General features: G+C 39.5%; 1 long non-coding RNA gene across 1 annotated transcript in view; it reads left to right on the forward strand.

The window, feature by feature from the left end:
- Window positions 1–22419, forward strand: part of LOC123799163 (uncharacterized) — a 601123-nt gene that overhangs the window by 224299 nt on the left and 354405 nt on the right. Inside the window, exon 4 of the long non-coding RNA XR_015726632.1 lies at window positions 1368–1506. This is a non-coding gene — a long non-coding RNA (uncharacterized LOC123799163). The remainder of the gene's footprint in view (window positions 1–1367; window positions 1507–22419) is intronic.

Consider the following 22419-nt stretch of genomic DNA (forward strand, 5'->3'; position numbering starts at 1 on the left):
TTACTATAAGCCTATTGCGAAAAGTAAAACTTCATGATGCACTTCCCTACCCAATGCCATGCAGATACTGCTAATTGATGGCAGCACTCCTTCCTGAGGAACCTGTATATGGACTTACAGTCCAACTCATCATAGTGCTCCTGCAGCCATACTACTACTCCATTGGTGTTAGTGTTCCAAAGACACCTCTTGGCCATCCCTACTATGTTGTATTAGCATCTTTTCTTCATTGACCATCTCAGCTTACTATTGGTTTTACTATGAAAGTTAGAGCGAGTGAAATATGATACATTTTTGACATTAACTAAGAACCACTATGCATGTCCATTGCTCTACAAGGTGCTGGGTAGGAGGATCAATTAATATATGGCTTGGACTCCCTAAAGAGATTTACAATGCATCCATGGGGTGAAAATTAAAGGACATTACAGAACAGTGTGTGATTGAATGTCCAGATGAGTGGTCTGAACAGTATATTTAGAGGAGGATGGGATTGCCATGTGTTAAAATAATTCTAGAAGTGCTCTCACCTCTAGAGAGAGGCGAGGCTTGATCTGGTGTTGAGAAAGAATAGGATTTGGATGAGAAGAGGAAAGGATGGTGTATTCAGATAGGATAAGCAGTCTGATTAAAGGATTGAAGAGGGGAAATGGGAGATAGGAAAGAGGAATCTGGCCATTATGGAGAAGGAAATTGGGAGGAAAAAGTTAAAATAGTGATCATACTGTTATTGTGACTTTAGGACAAGCCTCTAATCTTGGCTTAAGTTCTGGATTGTTCTCCTGAGTAACATGAGTTCCCGTCTCCCACATTCCACTCTCATTTTCTTTGCTATTGGCTACCTGAGTAAGCCAGTGTTGTATATTTTAAGTTGTTTTTTTGTTTGTTTGTTTGTTTTGTTTTTTTGGGGGGGGCAGCACTGTGCCAAATTCATTAACAGTTTTTGTTAGCTGGCTGACCTAGCAGATAAACCCCCAAATTTCAGTGGCTTAACACAGTTCAAGTTCATATTTGCTAACATAATAATCTAATGTAGCTGTTTTTAGGCAGTTAACTCTTCCGGATACCTCTCCTTCAAGTAGTGACCCAGGGACCTAAGCTCTTTGAATCTTGTGGCTTTTCCACCTTCACTATGTGGCTTTTATGGCTATCCTGGGGATTGGCTCCATATCAGCCAGAAAGCAGAGGAAAAGAGCAGGAAGAGTTGTGCATGGGAAGTGTTTATGAGCCTGGAACACCACTGTCATCCCACTGGCTAAAACTCAGTCTTACAGCCAGATCTAACTGCAAGGGAGACTGGGGGATATAATTTGACTGTGTGACCTGAAAGAAAAGGAACTAAATTTGATGATTATCTCTCCCACAAGGTGCTACTAGTCACCTGATTCTCAAGTATGAGAACTCCTGATCCTAAGCGTCATTTGGAATACCATTTAGATCAGAAGTCCTCTTTTCCCAGCCCATCACCTCACCCACCCCCTGGGATCTGAGCCCGCCCAGACTCAGGTAAGACGTGACTTCTCTAGAGTGGGTCCCCCCCCACCTTTCCACCTACTGATTTAACTTGTTATCCTTTAGCTCTGACTCTGGAATCATTCTTTATCTCAGGCTTGTCTAAGCTTCTGTTCGAACACCGACCTTACACCTTCACCTTGATCTCTGATACCCTTGTTCACAGACTCTTTCTCTGGTTCTTTATTAGTTTCATGAGAAGGGTACCACATCCTGATGCTTGTAGGTTTGGGGTGATTGTCTTAGTCTTTAGAACTGTAAAGCAGGGTCTGGTAGTGTTAAAAAGCAGTATGAGAATGTAAGAGAATTTGCAATATCTGGAGAACACAGTGGTTTGGTATGGCCTGTTAGGAAAGAGTGTCATTTATATGGAGTTATTAGCTGGATTGGAGTTAGTCACATCAAACAGTAATACTACATATATTTCCTTACATTCATTTTGTGATAAAAGAATTTTTATGCATATAATCTCATTTTGTTAATATAGCACTCCTACAGAATAGCCATTATTATCCCTATGTATCAGTCAGATACAACCAGAAACACAGAACCACTAGGATAGAGATAGCTAAGTAGGTAAATAGATTTATTGCAAGCAATTGGTTTATACAAGAGGGGTTGGCTATACTAGTCTGCAATCTGTAGGGCAAGCTCTCAGGAAGGGGAGGTTGGAATTCCTGGGCATGAGCTGAAAGCACAGCTGAAATTTCCTCTTCAAGGAAGCCTCAATTCTGCTCTTGGGGACTTTCAATTGATTGAATCGGCCCATCCAGATTGTCTAGGTTCATCTCCTTTACTTAACTCAGCTAACTATAAACTTTAATCATGTCTACAAAATGCCTTCATAGCAACACCTAGATTAGTGTTTGACCGACTAAATGAGGACAAAGCCTAGCCAAGTTAGTGTATACAACTGATCATCCTGTCCCATTTTACAGATAAGGAAAAGCAGTAAATTGCAGAGCTCGTTATTTGGGCTTTTTCTTTCACACTGAAATATACTCTTAGGTGTTTTTCAAGTTTCATATCATGTTTGCAGCAGGATCCAAAGAAGGTTTGATTTACCAAGCCTGATCTAAATGATACAATACTCAAAACTGAATTAGTGAAGAAAGTCATTCACTACATAGTAGCCAAAAGAGTGTGAGAATGACTTATTTTTTCCTTGTCTAAGAGTTTCGTCATGAATAATTTCCAGTATGTATAAGGACTTGATTTTAAGAAAGTCAAGGATAGTAGAATTTTCCTCTTTAATTATTCATTCAGGATTACAAGAGACAAAAATCCTTAACATTTATTTCCAGCCCTGAGGCTGAACAAGTTATTGGTTTAATTATAGAAAGCTGAACTTTCATCTTTCTTTAATTGAGCATGGATAATTTGTACCTGTGATCAGTAGCCAAAATGTCATAAAATCACTTATGAAGTCTTATACTCTTGAACTGTAGTAAAAATACCAGTTATTTTGTAGGCTCTACAGTTGTAATTTTGGGCATCCATTTCAATTTGTTGGTAATTATTGTCAGCTCTTCATGAGTAATGTAGTTTGGAAAGTGTCACAAAAAGTGCTATTTCCCTTTTGGTGACAGCCAGTACATTTAGAGAAGAGAAGGCCAATGCACAGACAGATGCTGGCTTCATGGGCCCACAGTTTGAATGACAATTAGAGATCAACAGATCATTATTTTTCACAGCAAGGAGGGGAGGAGGGGGCTTAGAAATCCTGAATGATATGTCAGCTCTTGGATGCTTCCATTGTGCATTCTAACAAAGGAAAGCAAGGGCATTTTTATTTATTTTTTTCCCTCCAGCCACACACTAGAAAGACAAAGCTATTATTATAGGTTATGTCTAACCACCAAACTCATGGTCTTTAGTGAGAAAGCACCCTGGAGGCCAAAATGACTATTGTGACTGTTCCTGCCATAAATTTTGATGGTGGAAAAGACCGTTGGGCCACTGATTTATTGCAGCCTTGGAGATAGTTAGCAGCCCATGTGCCTAGTAACAATAGTGATCTAGTCTGAAAGAAGATGAACTTGATTGTGCTGCCAGTATGGGAATACTCTGTATAACCTTGAGGGCAAAATTGATAAGGTGGTCAATTTTTTTTTATCCCTTTTAGGCAGAATTTTCTTCTTCTTCTTCTTCTTCTTCTTCTTCTTCTTCTTCTTCTTCTTCTTCTTCTCCTTCTCCTTCTCCTTCTCCTCCTCCTCCTCCTCCTCCTCCTCCTCCTCCTCCTCCTCCTCCTCCTCCTCCTCCTTCTTCTTCTTCATAGTTTAAAAATTTAGAGTTCGAAGAAACATGGGTGTGAATAGACTATGTTTCCCCTAAGGTATTCAGAGAGGATTTTAATTCTGTTTCTCAATCCAGAATATACAGCAGACAGATTCAACAGTCCAAATTCTCTACTGCGGGGAAACAAAGTATGAGACAGAGAAGGTGGGGGTAAAGGAGCTAAGGAGAGGGCTTAGGAGTTTTTAAATTAATAAAGAAAAATTAGGAAAGGGCAGTGCAGGCCCATGGTGAATTACTGCCTGGAGGATGGAGGTGGTCTGTGACTTTCTGTGGAAGAAATCTGAGGAGAGAGAGGGAGAGGGCTGAGAGTGGAATTGGAAACAAGGTGGTGAAAGTTTCCTTGGCAGCCTGTGAACAAATAGTTTGAAAAGGGGTGTTTATCAGTCAGAAACCCAGCAGAAAACAGAAGGCATGCTCAACTGGAATTTTGCAGAGAATTTAAAGAAGGTACTATTTAGAGATGTGTAGGCAGGGCTGAGACACCCAGGAAGAGATTATGAGGTGCCAGGGATTAGCAATAAAAAGAAGCTGTTTACTGTGTAAGTCTGAAGAGCAAAGAGTGAGTGTGGAGACCCAATGTTATTGGAGCCCCATGAGACCTATCATTGTGGATCGAGGCTCTAGACATGGGTTGAAGTTGTAGAGGGTTGCAACCATTGCCAGAGCCACAGTGCTGAGGCGGGGAGAGAACAGTGGAAGAAATACCCCACACTGTCTCCTTCTACCTTCTGATCTTTCTATTGGCCATTCCAACCTGAAGTCAGAGGAAACAGGAGGTTGTGTGATGCACAGAAAGGAATCCAGAGAGTGGATATGGGGAAATAGCACAGAGCACAACCAGCACAGGTAAGAGCCAGTGAGTAATGGACCCAGGGAGTACTGGTCTTGGCTTGGTAACCAGCTTTCTGAGAGACTTCAAGCAAATAGCTTAGTCCTCTTCCTTTTCTTTCTCCCCCCATCAGTAAATGGGTATAATAACTTTTGCCCACATCTTGGAGTTGTTATAAAGATTTGATGACATGACAGATATACTTATTTCATTCATTTACATTTTATTACACTTTATAATTTCTAAATCTCTTTATTTCTCTTACCCCAATTGCTTCTCAAAACTAGCTTGTAGGGTAGCCAAGGTATTTTATTATCTCCATTTTACAGATGAGATGATTGAGTTGGAGAAATAAAGTGGTTTCTTTAAGGTCACAAGGCTAATAGATCTTTTGACTTAAACTTGACTGTCAAGACTTTCTGAGTGTCTCCACCAAGTTCTCTGTGACTCACCATGCGCTTTCATCTTAGCCTCTTGTTTCTGCCTCACTGATCTCAGCCTAAAATGGAAAGGACAAAAGCCGCCTAGTATCTTCTTCACACAGGCACTCTGACAATTAATTAGCTTTTGATTTTTAAAATTTTACTTTAGAGCAAAGCCCCTCCACTCTGTTGAAGCAGGGACAGAACTTCTAGTATCAGAGTAGGTTATCATGTTAGTTTCTGCTCACAGTGGGGCTCTGTGTAGCTTCTCTGGTCCAAGCAAGTGTCAGTTGACCAGGTCTGATTTTCCACATAGATTCATTTAAGGGTATCATAACAAAGAAGGAAATGTTAAGTGATGGGGTGAGAAAGCTCCTCTGGCAGCAGCCTTCCCTCAGGCCCATGGAAAGAGTTACAGGACTCTACACACAGATTTTCTTTTCCATAGTGCCTACATTTCCTCTTTGCTCTTTTGTCCTTCAAAAGTCACCAGAAAATCCTCATTGTACTTAACTTGGTAACAAATATGGTCCAGGGAGCAGGCCTCTCCCTGAGCATCTGGAGGGGCAGTCTTATTGGCCAGGGCAGAGCCACAAAATAGTAAGATGACAATTTGTCAGAGACCCAAGTGGATATCACATATAAAAGTGCCTTATTTATGCTCTAAACACTAGGTCTCTGTGTATGAGTGACTGGACTTTCTCAGATGTGGCCCTCTGTCTCATCCTCATAATCATTAAGTAGCAGACTTATTATGTGCCAGCCATGGGGCTGAGTGTTTTACATACGTTACTTTTTTTTTTTAAAACCCTAACAACAACTTCTTTGTGTAGTTAATATTATAAACTCCATTTACAAACTTCAGATTTATTTATTTATTTTTAAAGATTTTATTTATTTATTTGACAGAGATAGACACAGCCAGTGAGAGAGGGAACACAAGCAGGGAGAGTGGGAGAGGAAGAAGCAGGCTCATAGCGGAGGAGCCTGATGTGGGGCTCGATCCCATAACGCCGGGATCACGCCCTGAGCCGAAGGCAGACGCTTAACCGCTGTGCCACCCAGGCGCCCCCTACAAACTTCAGATTTAAAAAACCTTAAGAGGCTGTCACTTTACCCAGGTCACACAGGCCATTATAGAGATAAGAATTGCACCCAGGGAATTCATCTCTCAACTCTGTGTGTGCATTTAACCCCAAAACTATATGGCCTCTCTAATAGATCTCACACAGTATTGGTCCTTTATACTATTACCATAAGCTACAATTAATTGAAAATCCACTATGCACAAGATACTATGCTAGCTATCCTAGGTAGATATTATTATCCTAATCCTCACAACAACCCTATAAAATATTTATTATCACCATTTTACACACTAACAAGTGTGCCAAATACACAATAGGTCTTCTTTCAAAAAGTATTCTATATTACACTATCTTATGGTAGCCTATAGTGGCTTGCATGGTGATGCCTGAAAAAGTATGTTCATGTCCTGCCCTTTGTGAATGTTGACCTGATTTTGGAAAAAAAGGGTCTTTGTACATGTAATTAAGTATCTCAATATGAGATCATCCTGGATTATCTGGGTGGATCCTAAGGGCAATGACAAATGTCCTTATAAGAGACAGAAAGGAGAAGACACAGGGAGAAGATAAGAAGACCTTGTGAAGACAGACACAGAGATTGGCATGATAACCAGAAACCAAGAAATGCCTAGAGCTGCCAGAAGCTGAAAGAGGCAAGGGAGGATTCTCTTTGGGGGGAGCACAGCCCGGCCAACACTTGATTTTGGGCTTCTGGCCTCCAGATCTGTGAAAGAATAAGCTTCTGTTGTTTTAAGCCACTCATCTTGTGGTAATTTGTTATGGCAGTAACAAAGTAATGCATAGCCTGTTTCATTTTGAAACTATAGACCGACTTATACTGAAATGCCCCTTGCCCCTCATGTTATTATGATCACTGATGCCTAGACTGGTCTAATTAGCTAGACTAATTTTCTTTCTCCTCCACTTATAGCCTTTGAGGACCTGTCTTCCACAGCAGTATTGGTCTGTGCACTGTATCCTAGACACGCCTTCATGCCCCGTTCACCTTGGTCCCCTTGACTCCCCGTGAAGCTTGTTCTCCCATACTGCCCATAAGCTGCTGATCTTATTCTCAGACTCTGCCTGAATGATACCTCTTCCTGAAATCCTGGAAGGAAAGCCCCAGCCAGAATCAGCTGCTCTGTTTCCATGTTTCCAGAGCTATCCACTGATACCTCTGTGTATTACTTAAATCCATCCTATAGTGTAGCTACTTGCCTATAAAACCCTAGAGGCAGGGTAGGAGTAACATTTATGTCACTATTTCTCCTGGTGCCAGCTGTGGAATGTCTCACTGTTGATGAGGACTGACTTACCTTTGGAAGCCCTTGAAATCTCTACGTAAAGCTTTCTCGAACTCTGATTTGCAAGAGAATCACCTAAGGAGCTTGTTACAAATACAGATTTTTGGGCCTCTGCAAATTCACTGCCTCTGGAGTGGGGCCTAGGAATCTATATTTCTATCAGACAGTCCAAATGATTTTGATGTAGGTGGTTGGTTGACTACACATTGAGAAACAGTGGTCTAAAGTTTGCTTTAGAAACTTCTGTGGGGTCTGCTTATTGAAGGATACTTTTATGGGTTTTTCTTATGATATAACGAGTGACCTAAAATTGTATTCTGCTTGGGAAAAGAAGAATCAAATCATCCCTTTAGACTTCAATCAAAAGAGGCTGCACATTTGATCACATTTCTAAACTCTGTGTCAGTCCATCTAAAATCCATTTCCTGTTCCCTGAGCTACTGAGTATTGGGGTTCATTTCCTTATTTAAAACTCACATGCTTTGGGCTCTCAGTGGGTACATGGTCAGGACGGTCTTATTCAAACAGCACAATTATTTTGTCTCTTAAACAATTGCAAGTTCTAATGTTTCTATGCACCTCTCCCTGTTTAACTTGACTTCAAAGAACTCCAACTGCATCGCTTGAGGCATTTATATAAAGGGCTGCATAAGCATCTATGTCCATTAAAGGAATAATCCATTGTGCTGTGTTTCTGTCTTTCAAGACATTAGGAATTCGCCCCCCCCTTAGAAGTGTCTTATGTTCTTGATAACTTCTACATAACACAAATTCCTTAGAGCAGAATTCAGTATGAGATGAATGAACTTTTCTTCTCTGAACTCCAGTTTCACCTTGTGAAAGGGGGATAATCACATCTACTTCATAGGATAGTTGTGAAAATTAGATGAAATAATTTGCCACATAGAAAGCATTTAATATGATATCATTCCTGTAGGAAGGCCTCCATAATAGTTAATCTTGTGATCATTTTCAGGTTTAATATTTGTATTTCAGATGGAACCTAAGTTCACTGTTGTCATCTTCATCATCAACATCATCACCATCATCAAATTGCTGGAATTCTAGTGTTTACTTTGTGTACAGCACATTCTAAGTACTTGACATTCTGTATCACTTTTCCATTGCTGTGATAACAAATTACCACAAACTTAGCAGCTTAATACACCACAAATTTTCTATTTCAATCTACAGGTCGGAAGTCTAACATGAGGGATGGTTCATTGGGCTAAAATCAAGGTGTTGGGATGGCTTCATTCCTTTCTGGAAGCTTTGGGAGAGAATCTCTTTCAGCAGGCTCCCCGCTGAGCAAGGGGCCCGATGCGGGACTCGGTCTTAGGACGCTGGGATGATGACCTGAGCCTAAGGCAGACACTTAACCGACTGAGCCACCCAGGCATCCCAAGGTCCTTATTTTCTTGCTGGCTGTCAGATGAGGGTTATTCCCAGCTTCCAGAGGCCACTTGTATATCTTGGCTTATGGCTTTCTTCCTCCATCTTCAAACCCAGCAATGGTAAGTTAAGTTCCTTTCATGCTTTGGAACTCTCCTGCCACTTCATCTCAGACTGACTTTTCTGCCTTCCTCTTCTACTTTTAAGGGCCCATGTGATGAGATGGATCCTACTCAGATAATCCAAGACAGTTTTCCTATTTTAAGGTCTGCAACCTTAATTCCATGTACAACATAATTTTTGCCGTGTTCACATTTTCTGGGGTTTAGGACATGGGCATTTTTGGGGGGACGGTGGTAGAGGGGCATCCTGTCTATTGCACATCCATTGTCTCATTGAACTAGTGTCCTTGTGAAGTGGATTTCATTATCCACATTTTATAGATGAGAAAAGAGAGGCTTAGCAAGTCTAAAAAACTTGCCTAGGGTTGAATCCATAGCAAGCTGATGAGTCCAGATTGAAATCTAGGCACTTTGCCTCCAAAATCTATTTTGAGTTGTACTGGGTTGAGTTGTAAGATGGGCTCTGGTGGGGCACCTAGGTGGCTCAGTCAGTTAAGCGGCCGACTCTTGATTACAGCTTAGGTCATGATCTCAGTGTTCTCTCTCCCTCTCCGTCTGCCTCTCCCACCACTCGCACATACATACAAATGCTCTCTCTCTCTATCTAAAATAAAGAAATAAATCTTAAAAAAAAAAATAAGATGGGCTGTGGTACTAGGGCCAAGAATCCCTTTTCTGTATTCTTGGCCTGGGATGACTGAAAAGAAGAAAAAGACTGGCCTGCATTCAGTAACTTGATTTTTGATAGGAGGTTGGAAAGGCAAACAAGAGCTCTTAAGTTTGTCTCAAAAACGTGTGTTTGTGACAAAGTCTTACTGACATGGGGCAAACACCTTCTTGTAGCTCTTTTCACAGCTTTCTCCTAGTTTCAGACCTTTTCTATTGTAACATTATCATCACCAAAATTTTCACCAGAGGTTGGAGGAAACATTTTTAGGAAAAACATTGTATCTCAGCAAATACATAGTATCTTTTGTGTGATCATATCTATTACTTATTCAGTATTTACTCTATGCTAAGTGCTTTATGTCACTTAGTGACCCTATAAGGTAGATATTGTTAATGGCTGGATATTACAGACAAGGAAACAAATACTGATAAACCAATTTGCTGATATTTGAACCTTGTCAGTCAGGCATCAAACCACTCCATCCTGTGACCACTGTAAACTTTTTTTCTCGGATAGAGATATTTGTATCTTTCCTTTTCTACTCTTGACAATTTCCACACTTTATCCTTGACTGAAATATCAGATACCGGATATCATGGCATTTGGGCTATTGTCTCTGTGTCCAGATAAATGCCATAATGCATGGAGTCTATATACCTTCTAGGCCAGGCAAAGGTGAAAACCATTTTAAAGCATGAAGTTTTTAGATTGTTACCCAGTAGCTCTGTTTCATTTATACATAAGTGCAGAGTAGAGGATTTTGATAGTGTTTAACCTAGAGTGGGTAAGATTGCAGATGCCTTAAGTTTAAGTGGGGAGCTAGAACTTTCTCCCAATTCCAACTAAATCCTTATTTATAAGTCTTATGGCATGGGCCTTAAGTATAGTACTATCTCCTTATGTTTGTGTAGCTCTTTATCCTTTAAAACACATTTTTACATGTTTTCCCATTCAATCCTCAAAAACTTCCTGTGACCTAAGATAGGAAGAAAAAAATCAGATGATGATGGTAATGATTGCTTACCAAATGCCAATGTCAAACATTCTACATATTTTGTCTTATTTAAGCCTGTCAGCATCCTTTGAGTAGGTACCACTGTTATTGTCATTTTAGAGATAAAACTAATTGAATTCTTCGAGGTACCCAACTAGTAAGGATGGAACTGGGTTTTAAACCCAGCTAATTTGACTCCTGGGAATGTATCCTATACTGAGACTCAAAACATTATTTCCATTCTTCAGCCGAACCAGTTAAGATGCAGAGTAAAATTAAGTAAGTTTTGTCAAATGCTATACAGCTGACACTTCTAGGACTCATACCAAGTTGCCTGCCTTCTATTTGGAGGTGGTAATAATATAGCAGAATTATGTAGAATGAGAAAGAGCTCATCTACATCATGGCTCCATCCGGCACTAAATGTGTGACCTCGGGTAAATCATGGATGCTCTCTAGTCTTCAAATCACTCAACTCTACAATGGGGATAATCATACCTACTTCTTTAGGTTGTCAGCAGAATGGGGTTAATGTATATAAAATGGCTGGCATGTAGTATTTAGTAGCTGTTGTTAGAGAATTCTTCTTCCAGTATACCAGCTGCCTCTCTAAATGAGAGTTCAGGTCTGGTAGATTCTGGGCCTGGTGAAATTGCAGCTGATTGAGGAAAATTGTCTCAGCAGCCCTCCGTCATTTTTTAGTGTGAGCCACAGGCTCTTGGCAAGCACCTTAGCTTAGGGGGAGGTTCAGAACGGTGTCCTTAACCTGAGAAATACAATGGAGGAGACCAGGATGCCCAACATGGTTTGGTTAACTTGGCAGATCTAAAGCAATCAGATCTGTGGGTTGGAGGGCTTATTAATAAGCTTCAAGTTTTCCCCTTAGCTGTTCCCCTAGTTGAGCTGCTGGTAAACATTTCTCATAATCTCTTTTGCTGTTTATAAACTCTGTCTTGCAAGATGAAATTCCAAAGGAGTTCTGGAAACCTGTGTGAAATATGGGGGTGTTGAAAACATGGGTGAATGCTTAGATTGTCCCCTATGTCAGGCTGTAAATATTGGAGTAGATCACCAAAATACACATTGATGGGTCATTTTTAAAGGTGGATCCCCTGAGTCATCACTGATGTGCCCCAGAAATGGAGTTCTGTTCAGAATGATTTATAGTTCATGGTGCTTTAGTGTGATCTGAGTTGCCTCTGGAAGAAAGAGCAGACATCGAATGAATTTAAAGGATAAAAATAGGCAGATGAGCATAAATGCAGAAATATCTCAGGTCTCTCAGTTCATTCTAAGGAGATTTTCAGGGGCATACCCAGGGAAACTTTACTCTCTAATGCCTACTGTCACTGAAGATTGACTTGTAGAAATTTGTGAATTGTCTGCTCCCTGCTGAGGTTTGTGTATGCCTCTTCCTGCCAGCATTTCCCTTGAAAAGGAAGAAAACAAAATAACAGAGGTAGAAGGAAGCTTAGAAATAAATAGTGGTGTCTAATCTGTCTTGGTGCCTGCTTCTCAATGGACTTGAACTAATGCACAACTGTTTAAGATGTTTAGGCATCCCAGGCAGAGAAAATGATCAAGTGAAGCACCCCCAATTGAATTTTTGCATCAAAATGAGCTCCAAAAAACTATCCTGATGGTAAAGTAGGTTGGTATCTGTCTGAGCATTGTAATCAAACAGATCTAGCTATATTCAAATCCCACCTCAGTCACTGAGTAGCTGAGATTCAAAAGTTACTGTCTCTAAACCTCAGTTTCCACATTTGCAAAACAGCAATAATAATAGTATCTATTACATAGACTTGTTATAAAGATTAAATTAGAAATCCACATACACTAATGTGTCTAGTCAGTAGTAAGTGCTCAATCAGTGTTATCTCTTAAGATCATTTTAACAACTGCTGTCCAAATTCTATGGATCTATTAAAGTTGGTAAGTTATGATAGAACCACTTTTTTGTTGCTTGGTGTTTAAGAAAAGGTCAGCCTTTTTATCCCTTTCTTCCCCTACTGATCATTCTAGTTCTTATGTTAAGGGGGGGTAATCAGAAGGGGGAATGAAACATGAGAGACTATGGACTATGAGAAACAAACTGAGGGCTACAGAGGGGAGGGGGGTGGGGGAATGGGATAGACCGGTGATGGGTAGTAAGGAGGGCACATATTGCATGGTGCACTGGGTGTTATACACAACTAATGAATCATTGAGCCTTACATTGAAAACCGGGGATGTACTGTATGGTGACTAACATAATATAATAAAAAATCATTATTAAAAAAAAAAGAAAGAAAGAAAAGAAAAGGTCAGCCTTCACTTTAGAAGGCACATCTTTAGCTAGACCCAGCCAAGGTAATTCCCAGGACAATATTTTGAGCCAAGGTAAAGGAGAGACATCCTTAGTTGTTGACAAGACCCTTAGGTTATCTCCTGGCTCAGTCACCATGGGGAGGAAGCTCAGAGAACACCATACACAACTGTTCTCACTTCCAGCCTGCTGCCAGAACAGGCAGAAAACAGAAAGCTGAAGCCAGCCAGACCACAGGTGCAAAAGCCACTGGAGATAGGAGCCTATTCCAAAGCTACCTGGCACAGCTGTTGAAAGTGAAGGTCAGCCAAATTCACGAGGTGTCACATCTATTGCTCTCGAAGATGAACTTTTGTCAAAAGTTAGTACCTAATTTGGCTGTTTGCAATGGTCAGCCAGGGTGCTTTGGAATTATGAGATTAGACTACATGTGAAACTAAGCTCTGATTTTATAGAGGGGGACACTCAGAACCAGAGAGGAAAATGAATTGTCCCAGGCTGTAGAGCCATCAGTACAAAGTCAGGCCAGTGGTCTGTATCTTTGTTTCTATTATATAGCACAGCTGGCCTCTGCCTCTTGGCAATTTGAAGGACAAAAGTCATCAAAGAATCTAATATACTGAGTTGCTTAATAGTAAGGTTTTGAAAAATTATATGAAGGTATAGTACATAAGTAAATGCTTCCCACTACAATCTTCTAAATCTCCTAGGTAGGTAGGATTTAGCTTGGGACATTTTGTATCTGAAAATGGTTTCTTTGGAAGCTAATGAGGGAATGGACCCAATAACTTTTATAAGCTTTTACCTTTGTGTGGCTTTGAAACTTATAATACATACTTTTTTAAAAGCCTATTTTTATTTTTCAAAAGAAATATTTATGTATTTGAGAGAGAGAGAAAGAATGGGGAGGAGCAGAGGGAGAGAATCTTGAAGGAGACTCCCCTCTGAGTGCAGAGCCTGATATGTGGCTTGATCTCACAACCAATGAGATCATGACCTCAGCCAAAACCAAGAGTCAGATGCTTAACAGACTGAGCCACCCAGGCACTCCTAGAGAAACTATTTTTAAACAAAGGAAGACAATATGCTTTCCTTTGGAATGAAAAAATAGGCACATATGATGCTTTCCCCAAAAGGGTAAAACTGAGCTGCTTGTTGTGGTAATGATGTGGTGATGATGCATTTGAAGAGCATACATACAGTACCATTATTTACTGGCCCCTGTTGTCACCAATAGTGAACATTTGCAAGAGAGCAAGCCCAGGTGAGGAGTGCATCCCTGGTTCACAAAAAACTGAGCTAAGTGTGTGTGGATGCAAATTGAACCCTTAACCTTAGACTCATCAGCACCACATTCTAACAGCTGAGCTATAAGCATTCTCCTCGAGTGTCACAATTAAACACCCACATGCCCCATCATGTTATGCCGAATCCCTACAGATCCGTTGAACAGACAAGCTCCTGCTAGAAACAGTGAAAGCTCAAACTGCCTAAAACCGCCAGGCAAGCAAACACAGTGGTTTGCATTCTTTTACTTTCAAAGCATGTTGGAGAGCAAGTAAGCCATTCCCAACTTACCTGAACTCAAGGGTGTTAAAACATGACATTTATATCCTCTTCTTTTAAACTTACCTAAATGGCTTGATAGAATTTTTAGGAACTAAGTATATACCCTCCAGAGCAGCACAGTCCTGTAGAAATAGAATGCAAGTCACATACGCAAGCTACTTTTGTAATTTTACATTTCTAGTAGCCACACTTTGAAAGTATAAACAGATGAAATTAATTTTTAAAGTATAATCCAATAATCTATTTTAGTTAATCCAGTGTATCCAAAATATTATCATTTTTACATGTAATTAATGTAGAAATTGTTAATGAGATATCTTACATTATTTGCATGCTAAGTCTTCAGAATCTGGGGTGTAGTTCACACTTTGTGTATGTGTCAGTTGGACCAGCTGCATTGTTTTGTGTTCAATGGCTGTGTATGGCTTATGGAGACTATGTTGGACTTCGAGGCTCTAGAGCAAGGATGAAGATTAAGGTCCTTCTCAGTGGGGATGCCAAGGATTGCTGACACTGTCTAGGACTGGCCTCTAGAGACACTTGTTTCTTTTAGTCAATTCAGTTAAGAAGAACAACTCAATACCAACCAAGCAATAACCAAAATAGTTGTTTTGCAGTAGATTTTTCTAAACACTCAATGGATTGATCTATTCAGCTATGTGGAAGGTACATAAGAGGATAACACCTTTCGACAGGTCCACTAGAGGGGTTAGTCCGTTTCTGTTTAAAATCACATTTTCTCTGGCACCCTGCAGTGATAGCAGACAATTGTATGTGCAAGCTTGGGTGTAAAGGTTCTCTGTATTTCCCTCTTGTCTCTGGCCATCCTTTGAGGACATTTTATTATATAGACACACCCACTTTTGTAAATGCTTGCAATTTAACTAGAGAATTACACACTTTTTTCCCCTTGTCCCATTATCAAATAATTAGTTATTTCTAAGGGTGAAGGTTTCTTTCTATTCACTATTTAAGACCATGCAAGAAAAAGTGATTTTGTCACTCTTGAAATTGTCTAATGATGTTTTTGCCTCTAGGCCAAGGAAAAAGGCCTGCCTTTTCTCCACAGAAGGCTAGGTTTGTCAGTGGTTACAGTTTTTTTGTTGACACTGTACCTCTGTATTAGTATTAGCACAAGGCTCATAAACCTTAGCAACTTCATTACTCACCAATTAGTTTCAAATGAATTTCACTGTCTTGAATCTAATGGTACTTTTCATGGAGTAGACTCCCTGTTCATAAAGGATTTCACATCTGACTCTCCAGAGCAATGGCACAGAATTGGAGTCACCAGTTCTTTAGTTAGGAATTCTGCTTTGAGGGAGGTTCCCACAAGGTCTCTGAGGACAAATTGCTTGCTGTTGTCGCTGCTGCCCAGTTCCATTGATTGCACCTTACCTTTCCTCAGAGGCCACATGCAAGTGTGAGAAATGACCTGGAAGTGGGACCAGAAGACTTAGGTTCCAGTCTGAGCTCTTCAGCATGTTGGTATAGGACCTCAAACAGATTGCTTAAGCTTTCTAAGTATCAGCTTGTTCATCTATGAAATGGAGGTGAAAAGCTTCATATCACACAGAGTTTTTGTGAAAATTAAGTGAGATAATGACATTGAAGTGACTTGTGGACGATGAAGCGTCCTGCAAATGTCAGGAAGGAATATTACTGAGCCAAGGAGAACTGCAGACCTGTGAAGACCATCATCAATCTGAGACCCATTTTGGGGTGTAATAGAATTGGGATGTTGTCTTAAATCCTCCTCTTTAGAGAACCCCTATTTGACAAGGCAGTGACTTAGGGAAGAGGTGCACCTTACGTGCATCTCAGCTGGGGAGCAATCCCCGTGATCATACTGTTCTTTTTTTCCTCTCTACCCAAACTTATGACATCATTTCCCCTGCTGGTTGTCATTGATGGACTTTTCATCCTGGTTTCACCTGATTAAAAGACTGGGAAAGAGCAGAGTTATTATATGTTCCAAGACCAGGGTGGGTAGGATTGGCTTTATAAATTCTTAGCCCTTTGTCAGATAAAACTTTTCTGAGTTTGGTTCATGTTGCAGGCTTTTTCTGATTACCCATAGAAAGGATGTGAATTTAGATGGCTCTTATTGTCTTGTATTTCCAGGAAAGCTATCTCAGAGCTAACTAGCCTAGTTCCTTCCCTCCCTCCTTTCTTGCCTTCCTTCTTTCCCTACTTCCCTTTACTTAATATTAGGATAATAGCATTTGCTATTAGGGTAACTTACTAATTTGGGTACCATTTAATGGCCAGATTTGTTTAAGTCGTAATAACAACATTAACCTGTAGGACTTTTGGGACCATATTTTATTCATGCTTTTTGTCTTTTTTTTTTTTTTTTTTTTTTTGCCCAAAGCCTAGTATAGTGCCTTATAAGTAGTAGATACCTAATAAGTGTCTGTTGAATGAATAGTGAATAGTAATAACACTTTGAGCATCTAAAATTGTGTTGGGAACCCTTTGGAGACACTCTCATTTAATCTTCTCAGTGGCCTTATGAGGTATATAATAGTGTCCCTATTTTATAGATGAGAAAGCCAATGGCAGAGTGCTTCAGAAATTTACTCAAGTCATGCAGTGGCAAGATGTATGGATTTGAAATTAGGTTACTATTGCTCCAGTGGCCATGCATTTTTGTGCCATATATCTGTACCTTTAAATGCCTGCCTTCTTGTTTTAATATAAGTAGTTCCTTAGATAATATAGCTTCCAGAAGAGGGAAAATGGCACTAGAACAGGCGCTATAGAAAAATCTATACTTAAGAAAGAGAAAGGGTCTGACATGGAGATGAGATCCTTCTCTTCCCTACATCGTATTCTACTATTAATTTCTACTTAACTTTCACAAAAATAATGAAAATTTACCAAATACTTACATTCCAGGCAATGATTAGTAGTTTATATATATTTAATTCTGAATATCTTTAAGCAGATGCTATTATTTTTCCATTTTTTTTTAACATGAAAAAATTATGATACACAGAGAGTAAGCACTTTGTCCACAGAGTAGTTACCGAACAGATCCTGGCTAAACCTAGGTGTGCATGACTCCAGAGTGGAACCTCTTAGCCACTTTATTATACTTTCACTTTTTCTGCCTTTATAGTCAGAACCAGCAGTTACATATTCATTTGTTTGTGATTGCTGGTGATGCCTACCAGACTGAACTTGAAAGTTGGCCACCTTGTCTTTAACTTCTGTATTGCTCCATACTACTTAGCTAGTGCTCAGTATGAGCTCATTTAATACTTACTGGACAATTCTTAGACTCAGCCAGATGATCAGTCAGTCTCTCTGTAACACCAAGAACTAAGAGAAATGATTGTTCATATTTTATTGTTATCATCGGTGACATCACTTCTGGGCTGTAGCATACACTTTTTGCGTCCTATGCCACATTCCCTTGACCTACCACTAACTGGTGTTCCTGTGCTGGATAATTCCCATCCAAGACGACTACATTTCAGCCTAAGGGCCTTCCACTTCTCTCTATTCTGCCTCAAGGGCTTTTCTGAAGCCTCTGAAGTTCTTTTGTTTTGGGCTGCACAGAATTGTGGAGGACTTAATGCTCCCAGGAGCAAACCTCACCCAATGAAAAATAGGATAAATGCCTCTACCTTTGTTCTTTAGAGAAAATTCTTAGGTGCAGTCTACATGGTCTCTTGAGAGTTAGTCCCCAGCTTCATTGAACATCAGTTGCCCACTATGGTTATCAACACTTTGTTTTCTCATACTTCTATGTCTCCCTCTCCATTCCCTAACCGCTGCTTCCTGGGACTATCTCCACAATAAATTCCTTGCACCCAACTCCTGGGCTTTTTTGGAGGTGGTATTGGGGAAAAAACAAATAAGATACATGTCTGCTTGCTAATGGCTGTGAGCCAGAAGCCACATATCATGTCACATAATGTGACTAAAACATGTGTTTGCATTAATTAGAGAAGTTATCTCAGAGGAGAGGCCTTGGATAGTTGGTTTTAAGGTTGGTGGAGAGACAGCTTGATCTCCAGAATTGCCCTTTCCCCCTTTAGAGTTCACAATGTATAACCAACTATACTGATGAAAAGTTGCAATGCTTAAAAGGGTTGCAAGAATGAGTCAGTTGATTTGCTGAAAACTAAGATGACCACAAATGCAGTTTACTTCCATTTTTAGCAGCATTATTGATTTTGGTGTAAAAAAGACTAACCCACAGTGCATTCCGAAGTCTTTGGCCCATAGCCCTTGCAGTTGATAAGTTTTATGACTCCTTTTTCTTCTTGAGTATCTCTTAAGGATTTATTTTTAAAAGATGCCAGATATGATATTCATAATTACTGAGCAGTCACCCCACGGAAAAAAAAAAAGGTGAGAGTAGAACATGGCAGATGGTGTCATGAAAATTATATTGAAGAATCTCCCTCATCACGATGAAAGATGCAGCAGTGAAATCCTGGCATGCATATGGGTGGTAGGAAGGATTTATACCCGGTGTGTCTGGGCTCATAATAACTAATGTATCAACTTGTTTGAAAACTTTTTAATTAGGAGGATCAGCAGGATTTGTGGATGAGTCATGAAGAGAAGACCTTTCACTTTCAGTAAATGAGGACAGATGAACCATCAGTAGCAATAGCTGCATTTATTTCATGCCCAAGTATAAATGGCACTATTCTAATGAAGATAAGGCCAAGGGTCCGATCCCTATATAAGCCAAGTCAGGCCGCCTGGTTCCTTGGCCCTGACTGCCCTCCTCACTTCTTAGCAGCTATCACACAAATACATACGTGGGTCTAATGCAGTATGATGTGAACTTCAAATTTAAATCTGACCTTGTCACTTGCCTGTTGAGAATCTTTCACTCAGTTCCACTGCATGAGCATAAAACCCAAACTCCATATCAGAGGCCTTAAGGCTCTGTACAGTTTGACCCTTTCCTCTTAGTTCTATTACCCCATTTTGAGGGACTCTCCCCTTTGCTCCCTGATTCAGCCTTACTGTCATCTGATAGGTCCAGCTCTTCCCAAGCATTTTCATAATGCTTAATAAGCTGTTATTAATATAGTATAATAATACAACATAATAAGCCATCATTTTATTTTTAACGAGATAATATTAATGAAAATTTATATCCTAAATTGTAAATATATATAATAATAACCATTACTGATTACAACATTAGCAGATCTGGAATTTTAGAAAGCAAGGTCTCTTGGAATATTTGAGGGTCAAAAAGAATGCTTTTCTAAGCAAAGCATTCTTTAACTAGGAATGCTCTTCACAGAATGAGAAATGTTTGTGCATTCGCTATGGTGGTCTGTATTTGTTGATCTGCCTGAGTATGGTCAGACTGCAAGATCCTAAGAAGAACAATCCAGATTTGGTGAATTGAGAACATTTAAAGTCCTCATTCCTAGGGCCTAACAAGTTGTATTATGTAGCTTATTTATTTGTTTGCTTGCTCAATGCCTATTTCTTTCATGAAGACAGTGTGTATTTCCCCAGAGCTGGTATAATGCCTGACATCTAACAGATACTCAATAAATACTTATTGGTTGGACAGTAGACAAAGTAAAATATCCACTTTAGTGTTGGTGGACAAAAAATGTCATTTTTGGTACATAGGATGGAATTTTAGACTTCCAAGTATTGTGAGTTGAATTTGAAACAATCTAGAGAAATTGTACAGGTTTCAGATCTAAATCTTTTAAGCACTGGTTGATAATTCTTGTTTTGGTCCTAGCTAGAAAGCTATTGGCTCTGTTTGGAAACTTGTGTTGACATGCTTGGGAGAAGGTTGGTGTTGGGCAGAGGTATCTTGATATTGGTGGATAGTCCTCTGTCCATTGAATAGAGTTCTGAGCTTCCCATGAGTGCAGTGTCCCACAGACGTTGAGCCTCCTGGAAACTACATTTCTCACTCTTGCTCCATTTTGAAATGTACTACTATTGCTAAGGTTTTTTGTGACTGTGAGGTTTACTGTTATGAATCGGTTTTTATCAGAATAGCACTTAACACTCTGGACAGTATAGCCTTAATAAATATTTAGTGAATGAAGAAAAGATTTACATTTTCTATTATTAATCAATGGTCTTATGGCATTCAATCCCTAATTTAGTTCTTTCCCACATTGGGTAGGGCTGACCCATGTAACCAGTAGGATGTTGTGGAAATGACAGAGTGTGACTGCTGAGGCTAGGTCATGAAATACATGTGGCTTCCCTCTTGCTCTTTCTTGGATCATTCACTCTGGGAGAATCAGCTGCCATGTGGTGAGGATACTCAAGGAGACCACGGAGAGGTTAATGTGGTGTGACCAAGGCTGCTTGCCAGTATCCATGTGTGTAAGTTATCTTGGAAATGGATCCTTCAGCCCCAGTCAAGCCTCCAGATGGCTCTTGCCCCAGTCAGCTAAGGTTCTTTTAAGTTCCTAATTCATGGAAACAGAGATGAAAAATGTTTGGTGTTTTAAGCTATTAAGTTTTGAGTTAATTTGTTATGTGACAATAGGTGACAAATATGCATGGAGATCAAAGCAGTGACTCAAACAAGACCTCATTAGAAACCAGGCCTTAATTCTATTGTCTTTATCATTCTTTACCCATTTTCCTGTTGGTATGTTAGTGACCTTGCTGTATACTAAAAATGGTAATTTGGTGTCTGTCATATTATTCGACAGTGGTTTTTTCCATCAATTATTTGTCTTTATTTTGGTTATGTTTTTTGATACTCAGATGTAAGTTCCTTTGAGGATGATATAGTAAGTCATTTTCCTTTTTTTCTTTCTGTTTTTTCAAATTGCTTCTAGTAGAACTTAAAAAATTGCTGAAGTTACGGTAGATTACATATCCTTGTTCACTTATTTATGTGAACTGCCGCTTTGTCAAAGAAGACAATGTACATTGGTTGATTGTATGTTAAGTAATGCTGATTGCTACCTAATATGTTGTTTCTACAAATTTCTTGCCACTTAAGTTTTTAGATATTTCTATTTTTGATTTTCTGTAAGCATAAAAGCCCATAGGTCTGTGACTTCATATATTTTAGCTTATTCAGAAACTTTTAACCCACTTTCATGTACAGTATCACACTGACTTTTTCTCTTCCTTTGGGTTTGTGTTTGATCTACTAGCTTGCACTTTCAGAAATGTCGATAGTCAATTTTCTTTTAATTAAAATTTTTATGAAAGCTGACATTCTATCACCGTCATTTATAAGTCTATTAGTAAATTCTTCAGTGGTGTTCTTAAGAAAGAAAAAAACCCACCAACTTTTTTGAGACTTTTTTAGAAGTTTCATTTAAGTTCAAAATAAAATATCCATTTTGTGGAAGAAATTTTAGTTGTGACAAAGTCAGCTTATAATACCTGTGGCTGGAACTTGACCCAGGAGTTCAGGAAGTCAGGTGTCTGCATTTTGAATTGTTTCCAAGCATCTACATTTGATCACAACCTGGGTGATTGATTCTGGGTGGCTGATTCTGGCATTTCTCCTGTACTGTATCAAACTGGGTCAGACTCTATTGGTGGTTCTGACAAATCCTGTCATTTGTTTTCCTAAAGGCAGACCCTTCTTTTAAACATGGTGAATCTGTAGCTTTTGCTCTTGCTGCTGGAAGATTTTCAACTTGAAAAAAGCCACTGTGGTGGCTGTTACATTTGTTATATTCCTTTCTTGCCTTTTTAAACAGAGTATCCTAGTCACTGAACAATATCAGCTAGTGTTTTATTTTTCAATTTTAATTCCAGTATAATTAGTATACAGTGTTATGTTAGTTTCAAGTGTACAATATAGTGATTCAATAATTCTGTTAATCAGTGCTCATTATGATAAGTGTACTCTTAATCCCCTTCATCTATTTCACCCATCCCCTCACCCATCTCCCTTCTGGTAACCATAAATTTGTTTTCTAT

Source organism: Ursus americanus, chromosome 14 (genome assembly GCF_024610735.1).
Source record: "Ursus americanus isolate L20-20 chromosome 14, mUrsAme1.1.p, whole genome shotgun sequence".
NCBI classification, from domain to species: Eukaryota; Metazoa; Chordata; class Mammalia; order Carnivora; family Ursidae; genus Ursus; species Ursus americanus.